At 51.3% G+C, this 16,366-nt stretch overlaps 1 long non-coding RNA gene across 1 annotated transcript; it reads right to left on the minus strand.

Annotated features, from left to right (window-relative positions):
- Positions 1 to 7,355: 7,355 nt before the first annotated feature.
- LOC109502246 lies at positions 7,356 to 13,215 on the minus strand. Its single transcript, XR_002160728.3, has 4 exons — positions 12,968 to 13,215; positions 10,087 to 11,555; positions 8,793 to 8,943; positions 7,356 to 8,086 (listed from the first exon to the last, which is right to left on the minus strand). It is a non-coding gene; the product is annotated as an uncharacterized LOC109502246 (long non-coding RNA).
- Positions 13,216 to 16,366: the final 3,151 nt, after the last annotated feature.

Genomic DNA, 16,366 nt, shown 5'->3' on the forward strand with positions numbered 1-16,366 from the left:
CTTCCCTTTAAGGATAAGCGGGGTGAAGCTCAGATAAATGAAACAAATTGCCCAAGGACATTCAACTGATAAGCCATAATGCTTTGAGGTTAAGACTGAGATCCGCCTGACCTGAACATGGATGCACTTTCCACCATGCCAAGGCATCTTCCAAAGCTAATTTGGAACATTAGAAGTCCCCAGCAATAGATGGCATTCATCACCGTATTATGTATTATGCAGTGCTCAAAAGTGTAGGCTTTGCATTGCCCAGGCAACCCTACATTTTACCAACCTTGGGCAAGCTGTTTAGCCTCTCTGAGGCCCATTTCCCATCTGTAAAAAAGAAAATATAATAGGATATAACCCCTAAAGCTCTGTTGGGAGGATTAAACAACAACAACAAAAAAAGCATATGGAGTGCTTAGTAAGATACCTGACACATAGAAAGATCTCAATGATTGTGACTGTTTTTGTTATCAATGATGATGTTGATGGTGATAGTGGTGATGGTGATGATGGTGATGGTGATGATGATGAAGATAAAGGTAATGGTGATGATGATGGTGATGGTGATGATATGATGGTGATGATGATGGTGATGGTGATGATATGATGGTCATGATGATGGTTATGGTGATGGTGATGATGATGAGGGTGATGATGGTGAAGATGATGGTGATGGTGACAATATGATGGTCATGATGATGTGATGGTGATGGTGATGAAGATGATGATGGTGATGAAGATGATGATGATGAGGGTGATGATGGTAATGATGATGGTGATGATGGTGAAGATGATGGTGATGGTGATGATATGATGGTCATGATGATGGTGATGATGATGGTGATGATGGTGAAGATGATGGTGATGGTGATGATCTGACACACAGCCTGTGTGACACACCCATGGAAGGTGACACAAAAGAGGGGAAATTATATTTACACCAAGACCATTGCCTTTGCCAGAGCACGCTTCTGGTGAAACAAGGAACGATTTGGATGCAAAAAGTTAAATAATCGTGGAGACTGGTGATACCTACCGGAATTAGCATGCTAAGAAAATGCATTTTCAACGCATTGCTTCTTTATGTGACTTCTTAAAATGTTGGTTGGCAACAAAGCCGGAATTCTCTTATCAAAATGAAATCTGTAGAATACAATTTTCAGCTCAAACAATGTGGTTTATACAAAGCGCCACCCTTTCAAGTCAGATGAGGAAATATAAAACTGTTCTATAATGGATATATTGTTTGCACACAAAAAAACATATGAATCCATGTTTCATGCCAGGCCTCATTTGGCATCTTCAGTAAAAGGGGAAAACTCTCTTTTCTCCAGAGGAAAACCCCAAGGAGACTTAAGTGCCATATTAGCTGTCCCCTCTGCACCTCCCTGAATGTCAGAAGACCATGCCTACCTTACTCACTGGGATGCCAGGTTGCTGGGAGGCAGGGACCTGGCATTTATCACTGAGGGTCCCTTTCATTAAACTAAGAAGAGTATGGATCAGTCCCCTCAGCGGTGACTTCAGTTCTATAGAAATGTGAGGAGAGCCCATTAACTCCTCAGTGCTGTTCCAGGCACTGTGAGGAAATCTAGAAAAGTGGGTAAGACTCTGCCTTGACCTCAGTGCACTCAGTGTCTAATAGTCTGGGGACAAGGCAAGTCCATGAAGGCACATCCTTACTGTCACAGGACGATCGTGCATGCAAACAGCAGTCCGTCACTGCTCCCCTACGGAGTGCCTGCTATGTGCCAGGCACAGGGACAAGCATGGAGGAGGAAAGAACAAGAAGACCCACCTCCTGCCCTCAGGAAGATCAGAGCCCACATGCTTTAGGAACTCTGTGGCATGAGACTCATTGGGAACCAGAGAAGAGTGTGGGGGAAGATCTTAAAAGAATGGTAAAAATCAACACATGGCAGTGTTTTCTGTCTAGGGACCATGACAAAAGTCACAAGGCAAAGTCTGATCAGTGGGCTGTAATTACTATGTGCTCGGTGACTCATTACCCACCATTGCGCGTATGGCCACTGCGGGCTGCTGTTGGCATGAAGGAGCTGTCAGCATTCTGCCCTCCTTTCCTTTCAGCTCCTGGGTGTCCTTGTGAGAATTCCCTTTTGTATGAGATTTGTCTAGAGAGAAGACACAACTCTCTTCGAGGAAGTAGAGGGGGCTCCATCACTCCTCTCCCTGCCCAGGCTCAGCCGCTCTGGGAAGACCTCACTGAAGAGGTAACATTTAAAGGATTCCAGCCAGGTTAAGAACAGGAAGGGGGATTCTTACAGGGTGAATAAACTGCAAGTCAAAAGGCCTGAGGCAGGAAGACATTTGGTGAGCTCAAGGAACCCAGAGAACAAGAGGAAAAATAGAAGTGAGGGCAGAATTAGGCTAGGGCCAGAACCCGTGAGGCTTTGAGGCCATTGCAAGGGGTTCGGAGTATATCCCGAAGCTATCAGAGGGTAAGCAAGAGAGTGGGGTGAAACGGTTTATTTTTTGAAAGGATCCCTCTGACTGCTGGGTAGCTAATGGACTGCCGAGAGGCAAGGCAGTAAGCAAGGGCATCAACGCAGGGTGATTGCTTCAGCCCAGGGAGGAGATGACAGCTGGGACCACAGGAATATCAGTGACGTTGGAGAGAAGGAGTTAGAAATGGCATGCAGTTTACAGGTAATGTCCATTGGACTTGCTCATTCCTGTGAGAAGTGAAAGAAAGAAGAATCCAGAATGACTCTTGGGTTTGCACGTTGAGCAAGCGTGTGGGTAGTGCCATTTAATGAGTAACGGTAGAGAGTGCTATTACCGGGGCCATCGCAGAGAGGGCCATGTTTTGGTAGAGGAAAACAACCAGTTTTATTTTGAGGCTGTAAGCTTTGAGATGTCTGTGAGACATCCAAGAGCAGCCATGGAGCAGGGTGCTGTTACAAGATACCGGAGCTGGGTGCGCAGGAAAGGACTCCAGATACACATTCCGAGGTCTTTAGCACGTAGATGATATTTAACATCAAGGATTGGATGGTCTCCTAAGAGGAGAACCAGACAGAGTAAAAGACCCAAGAGCTGACGCTTAGGGTTTGACATTTGGAAGTCAAGCCCTCTGAAACAGGAAAGACCCCGAATGTTCCTCTCCCTTCACGCTTGCGTGCCCCACCGCGGAGACCTGCAGGATAAACCGCAGAGAGAAAACCAAGCCTACGAAGACCGTTTTTAACCTAAGTTGAATGCTGTATGTACATAATTAAAAACATTTGGCCCCAAAGATTAATAACTCCTTTTACATCTTCCTTTGACAGTCGCTCTGATTTGCCGGGCGGGACGGGCGGGGCGGGTGCTTTCTGAGTTGATTAACACCTCCACGTTGCTTTGAGCAAAGTGTGCGGCTGCGACAGAAAATGCCACATTGCAGATGCCTGACTTGGGGATGAGACTCTGACTTCACGCCTCCCGATGGAGGCAGAGACTCACTTCTGACGGAGGGAAAGTATTACAAAAATATATATGTAACACATATTCTATTCCTGATTTAGGTCTATAATCTTATGAGCCAGACTGTAATGAATAAAGTTATAATTAGCTGGAAATGAAGAACACGCAGCCGTGTTTTCTAGGGTGCACTTTGAGGCTCTGATCCAATCTGCACATTTACAAGCTGTGCTATTCGCATCGACTTCTACGGCCTCCACTCAGAGACAGAAGAGGCTGCATTATTGATGACAGTGTGCGCATCTTGCTTATCTCTCTACTATACCCTGTGGGGTGTGGAAGTGCAGGAGGAGGGAACAGCCAGGAAATCCGGAAAACACTACCCCATCCTCACAGAATAGTTCCCTAAATAGCAGCATCCATGTCTAGTCTAGGCCAGAAAACCTCTGGCATGTTCCCCAACTAGATCTACAGGCTGGGACTAAATGGATGGAAATTCACACGAATCGCTGTGACATGTGCTGTGTGACCACAGGCAAGTCACTTCCCCCCTCTGGGTCCTGAGTTTCCACTTGGGAGATGAGAAGGTAGGCTTGAATATCCCCAAGGGTCTCTCCAGCCTCCACAGCCCGAGGATCTCTGCTTCTGTCGCAACAAACCCAAGTAGGAGAGCCACCAAGAAAGTTCCCGCGGGACCAGGCCTTACCCCATGCTGCCAAGGAGCCTAGCCCCCATACGCCTTCTCTGTGTTTTGATGTGCTGTGAAGAAGTGTACTGGTAAATGTTTAACAACGGGCTCTCCAGTGAAAAAGCTCTGATCTGCAGTGTTTGCCAATTTCTGTGGTGTGAATACTCCCACCATGGAAGATTTCAACCTACCAACATGATGGCACTGAATACGGAGTTGAGAAAAGATTCACATAATCAACTTTCATAAGCTGGCGCTCCTACCGACCGTAACATACCACCCATGGTATGTGTTGGGAATAACTGGCAGATCACTCCCTCACTCTTCTCCTCCACTTCCCCTGGTCAAAAAATGCTAAGTAGGGGCCAACACCACTGTAGCAAGGGGCAAAGAGAGTGGCTTTGATCTCTTGGAGAGCTCCCTTGGAATATGGATCTCAAAGCGACCGGAGCTTCAAGGCTAAGGGCACAGGCTCTTGAGCCAGACATCCAGGGTCCAAATTCCGGTCCTGCCACTTACGAGCCGTGTGGCCTTGGTTGAGTGACTTAACATCTCTGTAAAAGACGTAAATTGGCGATAATAAACGTACCAGCTTCACAGTTGTGTTTGTCGGCTTAGGGCACCATAAAATACCAAAGACTAGGTGGCTTCAATAACAGAAATTTATTAGTTCAGTTCTGGAGGCTGGAACTCCAAGCTCAGGGAGCCAGCATAGCTGGGTTCTGGTGAGGGCTCTCTGCTGGCTTAGCAGACGATCACCTTCTCACTATGTCTTCACATGTTGGACAGACAGCTCTGGTGTCTCTTCTTCTTATAAGGGCACCATGTCTACAGGATCAGGGTTCTACACTTACAATCTCATTTAGCCTTAATCACCTCAAAGCCCTTATCCCCAGGATAGTCACATGAAGCAGCTAGGACTTCAATTTATAAGTTTGGGGGGAACACAATCCCCCAATGAAACAGAGTTGTTGTAAGGATTGAGTTAGTGTAAAAAACATGCCTGGTACATGGTAAGCACTCAACAGAAATCAGCTATTGTTATACATATATATTATATATATGTTTTATATTATATATTTAAGATGATCATTGATTCGTTTGAACCACAGAATCAAAGATAAGACCAAAAGAAGGAAAAGAAAAGTAACTCTGGCACAAGGTTTGCGAGCCTAGAATTCTATTTTCTTGGGAGGGCCTAGGAACCAGCCTGGAACACAAATGTCCAATCCCTGTGGTCAATTGAATCCAGCTGTTGGTCTAGAAGCTCTGGGTGAATCGTCAGTGCAGAGTCAGAAATCTGAAGGACAGCATTCAGTGTGTCAATAGTCTCATCCCCTTTGGGGACCCCATGGCTGGTAACTGGACCAGCAGAAAGAAAGGCCTAGAATATTCCCTGCTTCTCCTACCTGCAAACCCAGGAGGCCCCATTTCCCACACCCCACCAAACTGGGTACTAATCCTTCCAGTTTCCAGAGGAGCCACCCCCCCCCCCAGATAACAGTGGAGTCTACTGCAGCTCAATGTGGCTGGCTCCCCCCACAGCACCTCTGACCTCAGTAAGTTCACACCAACTTTGGGAAGGAATGAGGTGAGGAAAGGACAAGTTTGGATGAGATGAAAAGTAAGAAAAGAGGAAAGGGAATGCCCAGTGCACGAGCATCCCCTAGTTTCTAGGCCTGGAGCCACACACCTTGCGTCCATCCATGCTCTGACGGAGGCTCCCAACAACCCTGAGAGACATTCTAGAGAATTTCCATAAAGCCCCGCAGTTCTACCCCTAGGTAGAGAGCCAAAGGAACTGACAACTGGCACTCAAATACTTTTGCACAGGTTTTTATAGCAGCATTATTCACAAACGCAAAAGGCGGAAACAAGCAAAATGTCCGTCAACATGTGCATGGACAAACAAAACGTGCCATACACACACACATTGGAATATTGCTTGGCCATGAAAAGGGAGTGAAGTGCTGATTCGTCCTCCAAGGTGGAAGAACCCTGATATTGTGCTAGGTGAATGAAGCCACACACAGTCACGTACTGTCTGCTTCCATTTATTTGGAGTATCCAGAACAGTTACATCCACAGGGACAAAGAGCAGTTGGTGATTGCCAGAATCTTGAGCGGAAGGGAGGAATAGGAGTGACTATTTGACAAGTACAGGGATGTACTTTTGGATGTTTCTTTTGGAGTGATGAGAACATTTTGGAACTTAATGTAGATGATGGCTGCCCAACAGTGCAAATGCACTAAATACCACTTAGTTGTACACTTTATTGTTTTAAATAAGTTTATTTATTTTGAGAGAGAGAAAATGAGCAAGTTGGGGAGGGGCAGACAGACAGAGAGAGAGACAGAGAGAGAATCCCAAGCAGGCTCTACACTGTCCGTACAGAGCCCAGTGCAGGGCTCGATCTCATGAACTGTGAGATCATGACCTGAGCCAAAATCAAGAGTTGGACACTTAACTGACTGAGCCACGCAGGCGCCCCTAGTTGTGCACTTTAAAATGGTTACTTTAATGCAATGTCAATTCCACCTCCATTTTTTAAAAACCCGTTCCACACTCTGGGTATTTTTGAATTGTATTAATTTGTCTTAGAAAAATGACTTTAGCTATTTACAAGAAACTCAGAACTCGACTCAAAAGTGAAGGTAGGAGTGACCCCCAGTTTCTTTTCCTAATCACCCACCTCCGAGGCCCAGCCCTGGGAAATGAGAAGAACGAGGAACTTACAACTAGTAACTCTGCGGACGTGCCAGGAGCAGGCCTTTTACTTATTCCATTCCATTTTCCCACTTTGCCAGACATGGGACCCCTTGCTTTGTGTTTATGACAACTCAGGCTTGTTCTCCAAACACCCTCGAAAAATTCATGGTAAGGCTGTTACTCCCATTTTAGGGATGGGAAAACAGAGACTCTTCAGTGTCAGGACCTGGTTTGGAAGTCAAGTCTGCCTGACTCCAGAGCCTCAGACGCTCGCATCTGGTATCCCCAAAAGGTATTGGAAATCTCAGCCAATACTCAACAGCCACCGCCGCCACCAGCATGGGCCCTGAGGCGGGGAAGGAGGGAGGAAGAGGGAGCCCCTTATGGCTCAGCCATGTTTACCTCCCTCAGGTTCCCCTTTTCCTGTCCTCTACTCAACAGGGTAGAAATACGACCCCTTTAAGTAGAAAGGTCATTCTCCACAGCACTTGCATAGCAGCATATTCATCTGAAGAGACTCTTCCTCTGGCAGCCTAAGGCCCGGGGTGGGGTGGGGGTGGGGGTGGGGGTGGGGGTCAGGGCTCTTAGAATGGCTGGTGGTGCCTTTGTGCTGCCGGGGTACGGGTTCTGTGTCCATCTGAGGAATCCTTTCTATTGCATTCCTGGGGTGTCCTGGTCTTCTAAGGGATTCCCTGATTTCTCAGAGTGGGCTGTGTGCCCTGGGTGGTGGCTGCAATGGGGTAAGGATCACGGGGGCGGAGGAGGGGGGGGGGGCGCCTTCCGGTTTCTGGTCTTCGCTCCTTGGCTGGCGATCCACCTCATCCCCAGACAAACCTTCTCTCCTCTCCGGGCCTCATTCTGTCTGTGTGAAAAGAAGAGGGTGCACTCCCAACTCCGAAATGTCAGTGATTCTCCCTCAACACCTTAACATTTGCCGAGGAACTTGGCAACGTTATACGGATAGAGGTGTCCTCCAAAGTTGAGCGTGAATCACATCCTTGTTATGAAACGACACGCGTGTAAAGCACAGAGCAATGGCGGAGTGTGAATAACCAGCCTCCAGTTCACTGTGAGCTTGTACATGTCGATAGAAGCCAGGAAGGGAGAGAGAGGGAGAGGAGGAAGAGAAGAACCGAAGGGAGAGAGGAGAGGAAGGAATGGAAGAGGTTAAAAGTAGGCACTTTGGAGTCAGGAATGGCAAGTTTGAGTCTGCTCTTGAACTTGTTGGCAGCAAGACCTTGGGAAAGTCACTTAACCTCTCTTGGCTTCAATGTTCTCATCTGTAAAAGGCGGATATGAGTTAACATAAGGAGTAAATGGAATTACATACTTGAAGGGCACAACACAGTGCTGGGTACTTAATACACACTCAATGAAACACAGAGTATGAAACAAAGAGGGAGAGTGAAAAGAGAAAGAAATGCAAGAAGGTTGCAGAAAGGTGGGGAGGGGAACCCAGACTGAACCCCCCACTGAGCATGAGCTGGGCATTTTCAACAACATAAACCGCAAAGAACAGAATACACAGAATCAGGGAGACATTTGTCATGGAAATTCAGAGACTGGGCTGCTTCCTCTCTCTTTCCCAAATTTGAAGACACGAAGAAGCAGAGACGGGGATTGTCTTTAGGCTACGCACCCCCCCCCCACCGGTTCCTGTTGCTGCCACTTACGCTGCTTTGCAATACACCCCAAAACCAGTACGCACCCTTGGGAAGAGCGCCCCACCACCACCCCACCTGAGACCCACACAGACACACACACAAGCACACGTGCATGAACATGCACAAGGCATTTTCAAAGGCTCACTTGCACGCCCTCCCCGCATTCACATGCATACCCGACGAGGTCTGCGCGGCCAAGGTCAACGCTTCTCCTTGTGGGAATCAAAAGCAGTTACCCTTTTATCTCTTTGAATTGATTATCTTAGCATTATTTTCCCCCCAGCCTCCCCCACCCGCCAGATGAGTCCAGTGCTGCTCTTACCTGCTGTCAAAGCCCCCAGCTTCCTTGCGTGGCACTTGGCATAGTTCATCATCACACATGGATGTGCACGGTTATTCGATTACTGTCTGCCTCCCCTCCTAGACCTGCTGCTTCAGAGCTTGGGGACCCAAGGCTGTGGGTCATCCAGCACCTAGCACCATGCACAGAGTAAGAGTTTCATAAATATGTGTCCGATGTCAAAGGAGTGAGCGCAGCAACAAGCCTTTGTAAATGCAAGGTCACAACACCTCAGACCCCCTCCTTGACCTTGTAGGCTACCCCAGCCCCAGCCCTGTCTGCTCTGCCTCCAGGGCCTCAGCCCTCTGGCTCTCTCGGCTCTGTAGCCAGCCTGGAGTCCAGAGCAGCTCCCTCCTTCCCCGGCGGTGACACTCAGGGCCTCTCTCCTGGAGGGTGGCCAGGTGCCCCAGCGTGGAGCATTGTGTCTATCACAATTAAGATCCAGCTATTCCAGAGGGGTCTCCAGGCCGGCGACCCCTTTATCTTTTTCCATCTGCCACCTCAGCACCTTCGATCTATTCCTATACACCCTTGACTCGGGCCTCAGATCCCTTTGAAAAAATATTTACATTTCTACCCTTCTTTAGGCGACTTCGCCTGTCTCTCTAATAAATAGAACATGAGCCTCGACTGACGCCCAGCCCCGGGGGGGGGGGGGGCAGCACTGCAGTGGGGGGGGGGGGGTCACAGGGAGCCCTGCTGCTCTCACTTGCTCCTCTCCTGGCAGACCCCCCGGGTCAGACCACCCCTCCTATGCAGCCCTGACCCCCACTCCTCTGTGCCTTCCCCTCGCCAAATCTGCGGCCACCACCTCTGGCCACCACCTCCCGGAGACCAGCTGCCTGGCTTCCAGACCAGAGCGGGCCCAAGGGGTTGATTAGCATATTATTGTGGGGAAGGAAGTCCGGAGTAATCACTTTTCCTATTGGCACTAAATAACATTACCTGAAGGCTCCCCCACCCCTCCAGAGGCCAAAAGCAGCCAGAGAAATGAGAACCACCGGTCTGTCTCTTCTCTGCCTCTTTTCCCAACCCTGGTTACCCCTCCTCTTCTTTCTTGTTCTTTCCCGCTCGGTCTTCCTAGTCTTGTACGTACCCTGTCCGCCTCCCCTCTCCTCAGATGCTCCTCTGCTGTGCTCTCCTCCATCTCCCACACCCTTGCCCCCTCTCTCTGCCTCCTTCCTTCCCTCTGTCCCTCCTTTTCCCTCTCTCTGCCTCCCTCCCTCCTTCCCCCTGTCTCTTTCTTTCTCTCCACCCCTTGCTCTCTCCACCTTACCTCCCTTTTTAAGAAGAATGCAAACTTAGAAGTCACCAAGGAAAACCTTTCCCTCTCCTAAAACCGCCTGTGCCTCTCTTACGGCTGGGGGCGCCTTCACTGGGACCAGCTTTGCTTTGGTCTGCCTGGAAAGCCATCCGGAATGACAAATCTTAGGACAAATTACTGATTTCTCATCTAATTTACATCCAATTAGTGTGAGTGAAATGAATCATGTGGTCAGCCCCTCAGGGGAAACATTGAGATAACAAATGCCCAGGGCTTCTTTCCTAGGGAACTGCTGGGCCCTTGGGGAAGCCCATGATTTACCCCTCGGGTCAGAGGCCCCCTCCCTTCCCCCAGGCAGGTTACCAGGCCCATAGATCAACCCCGCCCCCTCCTTGCCTCCAGGGCAGGCAGGAGGGAGCTCAGGCGAGGGAAAAAAATAGGTGGGTGAGGACCAGATCTTCTGTGGATCCACCACCCTGGAGACCCATGTCAGAGTGCAGCGCTGAGTTTTGGAAGCAAGTGCTAAGTCTCGGACTTGAGGCCCTCATGCCCACTGGCAGTCGCCACACACAAGGCAGGTGGCCTAAGGCTGTCATGATCCTAACTGGCATTTGCTGTCATTCACCATGTGCCAGGCCCTGCATTCAGTACTTTGTGGCATCGTGGCTCTTAACCCTCACAACAAAGTATCTCAGAGGCAGGCACCAACTACGAGGTCATCCACTCTTCGGGGAGGGAAACTGAGGCTCAGAGAGGCCCCGTTCCGGGTTATCAGTCAGCAAGATGCAGGGCTGAGGGTTTTGAACACTGGTGATGTGATGCCAGAGTCCAGGCGCCTAACCATCGTGCTCTGTCGGCTGCGTCCCTTTGGCAGAGGAGAAAACTGAGGCTCAGAGGGATGAAGTCATTGCCGGCGATCACAGCCAAGTTCCTTTCGGCAGCACGGGAATTGCCAAGTCCGGCGCGAACCCTCTACGTGCGGCTCAGGACAGAGACACAGCGCCTCTGAGAGCGGGCAGGCGGAAGCCACTTCCGGGAGAGAGTGAGCACAGGGGGAACCACTTCCGGGAGCAAGCGTGTGCAGGTGGGAATCACTTCTGGGGTGAGTGCAGGTAGATTACAGATAGATTACCCAGGTCCTACCCCTGCCCCCGCCCGCGCCCAGAGGAAACCAGACCAAAGCACACCTTGCAGTGACTGGGTCACCGCTTGCTTCTTCACGCATGAAGCATAGCAGACGGAATTCAGAAATGTTTCTCTAAAACAAGGATTACTCTCCGAATCGTTTGAAGTGGGAAGACAGGGGCGCGCAGGCAGGGCGGGTGGGGGGCACGGGTTTCTTGTCGGAACAGTGCAGTAGCGGCATGTTTGGGATGAGTTTGGTCTTCCTGTGTAAACTTGTTTCCAGTCTGCTATTTAAAACCTGGCATATGGATGGGATCTCAGCTTCCAGTACTGGCAGTTCTCAACATTCACAGCGACTAAATAAAAAGGGAATTTTAAAAACCAAATGCAGTTTTACCCCATAACGAGGCAAAGAGAGAACTACTAAGAAGTTAACAACTCCCGAACTTGGGCCCAGCCAACCCTCTAAATGTGGAGGCTTTTCTCCAAAGCAGTGTGGGGTGAGGAGGGAAGGGCCCAGCTCCTTTTGAGCTCCTGATGTAGGCCTGGCTTTCTGTGCCTGGGGGCTTAACCTTAGGGGCAGGGCTGGGGTAAGGGCAGGATCTTCATGGTCTGCCAGCTCTGCCACTCCCTACAGGGTGACCTTGGATATGTTAGTCACCCTCTCTGAGCTCCGGTTTGCTCAGCTGTGAAACAGGCCCAAAATAGGACCTAAACTTGTAGGATGTTGTAAGAGTAACGTGAGCTGATGCTTGTAGAGCAAGCGGCATGATGCCCGTCACGTACGAAGGGTGCAAAAAAACCCCAAACAAAACAAAAAAAACCCCTATACTTATTATCTGCACGTCTACTGGGGCAGTGAGGATTATTTTCCTCATTTTTCTGCTTCTGAGATTGGGGGTGTCCAACCCACCTCTTTCGAGGGGCTGAAGATAACCAGTGGTCCCAGGAATGTGAAAAGCAGAGTAGTGGCAAGAGAGGCCTGGAAGGGGTGGGGGAGGGGAGGAGGAGGAGAGAACAGCCTGGAGAGAAGAACCGGACTCCGGGAAGCATAGGACTTTGGTCACTACAGGCAGGAGCCGAGCAACGAGGATCCGGGGGGAGCAACCCGGCTGGTTCTTCTCTGGATCCCCAGTAACAGTAGCAATTACAAAGTGCTTATTAGGTGCCTGGCACTGTTCTAAATGCTTTGCAGCTGTGGGGGGTTTCGTCCCACATGAGCGTCATGGAAGTGGTATTATTTTTGAATAGGAAACAGGCTCGGAGCAGTGAAGGCCCAAGGTCACACAGCTAGACAGTGAGTGATGGGGCTGGGACACCAGCCCGAGTGATCAGGCTCCAGAGCCCTGCTCAGTTACCCGCCTCCACTAGCACAGGCTTTGGCATCAGGGGGCATCCCAGTGCAGAGAAGGAAGAATTGTCCCTAGGGAGAAGCAGAATGGTCCCTTTGGCCCAAGTAGACAGGTCAGCTGCGAGCCTCCTATCAGCTCACTAGGGGCAGCGCCCTCCCCCCAGACCCATTCAGGACCCCTGCCCAGCTCCCAACAATCAGGGAAAGCCACCTGAACCCCACCGAGAGCCCATTCCCTGACCATCCCAGGGAGCGGGCCACCACTCCCTTAAAGTGTGGCTGGTCCCGGCAGAGTGACAAAAAGTGCCTCGGCAGCTTTGTGCGCCCTTGGCCTCAGTTTCCTGTTCTGTAAAATGGGAAGGTCACAGCACCTGCGTCACGTGATCGTTAACGAGGCTTAAGTAAAGCGGACTGTACCTGGCACAGAGTTCTCAGTTCTGTTCTTGTTCTCGGTTGTTGTTACTGGGAAGGACACCGAGGTTCAGAGCAGTGACGTGACTTGTCCCACTGAGCAGCAGCGGGCGAAGCCGACCCCAAAAGTGTTGCGTTTGAGCCCTGCTAGGTCAGCCGGGCTGCGGCCAGGGCTGTGGGTGTGCAGGGGTGTCTGTGGGGGAGTCCAGTGGCCTGAAGGCCCGTGACCCTGGTGATGCCGCGGGGCACCTGTGACTCAGTTGTCCCCAAAATGCATTGACACCCCCCCCCGGACTTCTTGAGACTCGTGTTATCCCCGCTCCCCATTTCCCCAGAGCCTCCCCTTGGGAGGAAGAACTTTGTCCTGACTCGGAGATTGGCCCCGGGCGCCGAGGACGCGCCTGCTCCGGGCTCCTGCTTCCGAACCTGCCACCATCAAGACTTATGGCCGCCTCGTCTCTCCCCCTCGCTGGGTCTGGCTTCATCACTTATCTCCCCGACGCTGACCTGCCAGCAGCTGCAGGAGGCTCTCTCCGGTAAGATTTGATTAATGAGGTTCAGCGGCAACAAATCAGTCTTACGGAGCGGCCCTCCCCTCCCCGGGACACACTCTCACAACAGCCGCTGCATACAAACCACCCGCGGGTGTGGGGCGGCCTCCCCGCCCTCCTGCCAGCCGGCCCTGGCTCTGTGCCCTCCGGGAATGGGCAGGCCAGGCCCGGCCGGACTCGAGGCTCGCCCCCACCACCAGACACTGCGCCCAAGTGCAAGCAAGACGTGCTCGCTTTTTTCTTTTTCTTTTTCTTTTTTTTTTTTGCCTTATCTTCAAGATAATAATCTAATTATTACAGTGATGTAAATCATAACAGCTACTGTCTCCGGACTTGCTGTACGTGTGCCACTTTGCTCCACACTTGGCATGATTTTACTTAATGAATCCTCTCGACGGCCCGATGGAGTGGGGAATTTACCACTGCCATTTTACGGATGCGGAAAGTGAGGCGTGGTGGGCTGGTAACTTGCCCGGAGGCACCCAGAGAGCGGCAGAGCTCAGCATTCTGGCCTTTCATGATACTTTCCCACGCGTCCGAAGTCCTAAAACCCTTTGAAAATACAATGAAAGCTTAGGTGTTTCTTGAAAAAATGCACGTATCTATACACACCTTGCCACACGATTTCAGTGTGGACAGATGCACCCACCGTGGACCTCATCTGTCCTGAGGACTCTGCCGCCCCAGCTGGCTCACTGTGAAACTCAGGCACGGCCCTCCCGCCCCGGGGACCTCAGTCTGTCCTGGAAGGACCGGAAACTGGGAGGGGGGAGGGTCCCACCTCCAGGGGCCCATCTCTCCTACGCTCTCCTTCAAAAGCAGACACCTGGGTCCTGCTTCCCAAGCTCATCTGCTCACTCCCCTTTAGACATTTCCCGTCATTGGAAGGCAGAACTGTTTTTCTCTTTGAACCTCCCCACCACTCGGTGTGCATCACCCCACCCCGGCCCTTCTCCTTACCCCAACTGTTTTATTGGAACTGTTTGCTTCTCGAGTAGTTACAGGAAGTCCATGGCCTATGTCCACTCCTCTCCAGCATAATCTACGCATCATTCAAGTGCATGTCCTTCCAGCCATCGGTGACCTCAGGTCACCTTCCTGGGAGCCTGGGTAGTAGCCATCCTGCTTCAGCTGCTCTCCCGGCCCCCCCACAGATCCTCTTGCCCCTGGCCCACCAGACCCTGACCCCCACCCTTTCTTGCACGCTGAAAGGGCTGTGGATCTCCCCCTTCCGTTCCCCTCTCTACCTTCCCCAAAGCCCTCACATCCCAGAAACATTTGTCAGGGATTTGCCAATAGCCACTTTTTCATCTGCTGGGGCAAGAGTCATCTTTGCATATAGATGTTTTGTAATAGATGCTGCATTGATTATGTAAAGTTCTTTTGGGAATCGTCTGGCCATTTCTGGGTCCTCACTGACCAGTTCCACCTCCAGCACACATCTCGGATCTCCCGGGTCAGGGCGCCAAACCACCTGAGCCAGAGGCTGGGGGAGGACACGGTCAAATGGCCACTCAGGTGGCGAGGACAAATGGCTCCACCACCCCCACCCCCTGAGATGGACTTGAATGGCCACCCTACTTTGGATAGGCTGGCTGAGGAAGGTCCATTTCATGTGAATATGGCTCGTTTCTCGGCGGGAAGTTAACACTGGTGGTTCTGGTGATGACCATTTCGGGTACTTTGCCGCGTACAAAGCAAAGCATTTTCTTCCGTTAACTCATACCATCCTCACCACAGCCTTGTGTGAGAGGGATTATTATCATGCCCACTTTACAGATATGGAGAGTAAGGCATTGAGAAGTGATTTGCGTGGCTCACGTGTGGCGGTTCCGTCCCGTGAGCCCCGCTCATCAGACTGTGAGAATGTACTTTTCCTCCTGTGTCATTTTGCCTACAAGCCCACGTGGGGAGAGGGGTGTTTAGAAGATGCTCTCCGATGGCTCCACTCGTCCCAGTGTCCCTCAAGCGTGCAGCGGATAGCACATGGTTAATTGCGTCTGTGTCGGAGAGAGGCGTGAGTAGCTGTGTGGGTGTAGAGATATTTGGGAGTGGGTGGGTCTGTGCCTCTGTGCAGTTTGAGCGTGCATGTGTGAGGAAGTGGGCTGGAGTGCAGAGTGCCAGGGGGGCGTGGGAGCATATCCGTGGGGGCGCGTGGTGTGTGGGAGTGTGCACACACGCGGTATTAGCCTCCGGTCTGCTTCCCCCTCGGGAGGACCACTCTATGCTTCATCTTCGGAGCCTGGAGCCTAGGGTGTCAGCCTCTTAGGACAGAGGCCCAGATGAGCCACCGTTTGCAGACTGTTTGGGGGTGACCGTATCACAAACACTCGAATGAACATGCGCCGTCCCCTCAAAGAAAGCTCCCCGTGCAAGCTCAGGACATGCCCCAAATTTTTGGAGTAGGTCTTTGGGAAGTGCCTTTGGAGTCAGGGATGGAGTCACCCAGAAAAGAAGGCCCGTCGTCTTGCAGGTGTGGGGTGTGGGCACGGGAAGGTCACCATGGAATGAAGCCAGTAGCCCCAGATGGCGGAGGCAGAGCGGAGGGAGGGAGGAGCAGGTGAGCCAAATCCCTGTCGGACCCAGTGCCTCCTGTCACTGCCCGGGGCCATGAAAATCTTGCAGGGACATTGAGGCAGATCCCTGGGGCTGCTGAGGATCCTTCATCCCTGGCAGCGGAACCCTGGGCAGCATCTGGCAATTGGGCTGCCGTCTGAAGGCCTGGGGTGATAGGTCTTCAAGTTGTCCTCTGGCCAGCCTCCGGCTAATGGGCTGACAGGGTCCAGAGAGGCCCCCTCATGGGGTGACCCCGAGGTCTTGCAGTGTGCCAGAGTCAGCTCAGAGAGGCTTGGGG

Source organism: Felis catus, chromosome C1 (assembly GCF_018350175.1).
Source record: "Felis catus isolate Fca126 chromosome C1, F.catus_Fca126_mat1.0, whole genome shotgun sequence".
In the NCBI taxonomy this organism is placed as follows: domain Eukaryota; kingdom Metazoa; phylum Chordata; class Mammalia; order Carnivora; family Felidae; genus Felis; species Felis catus.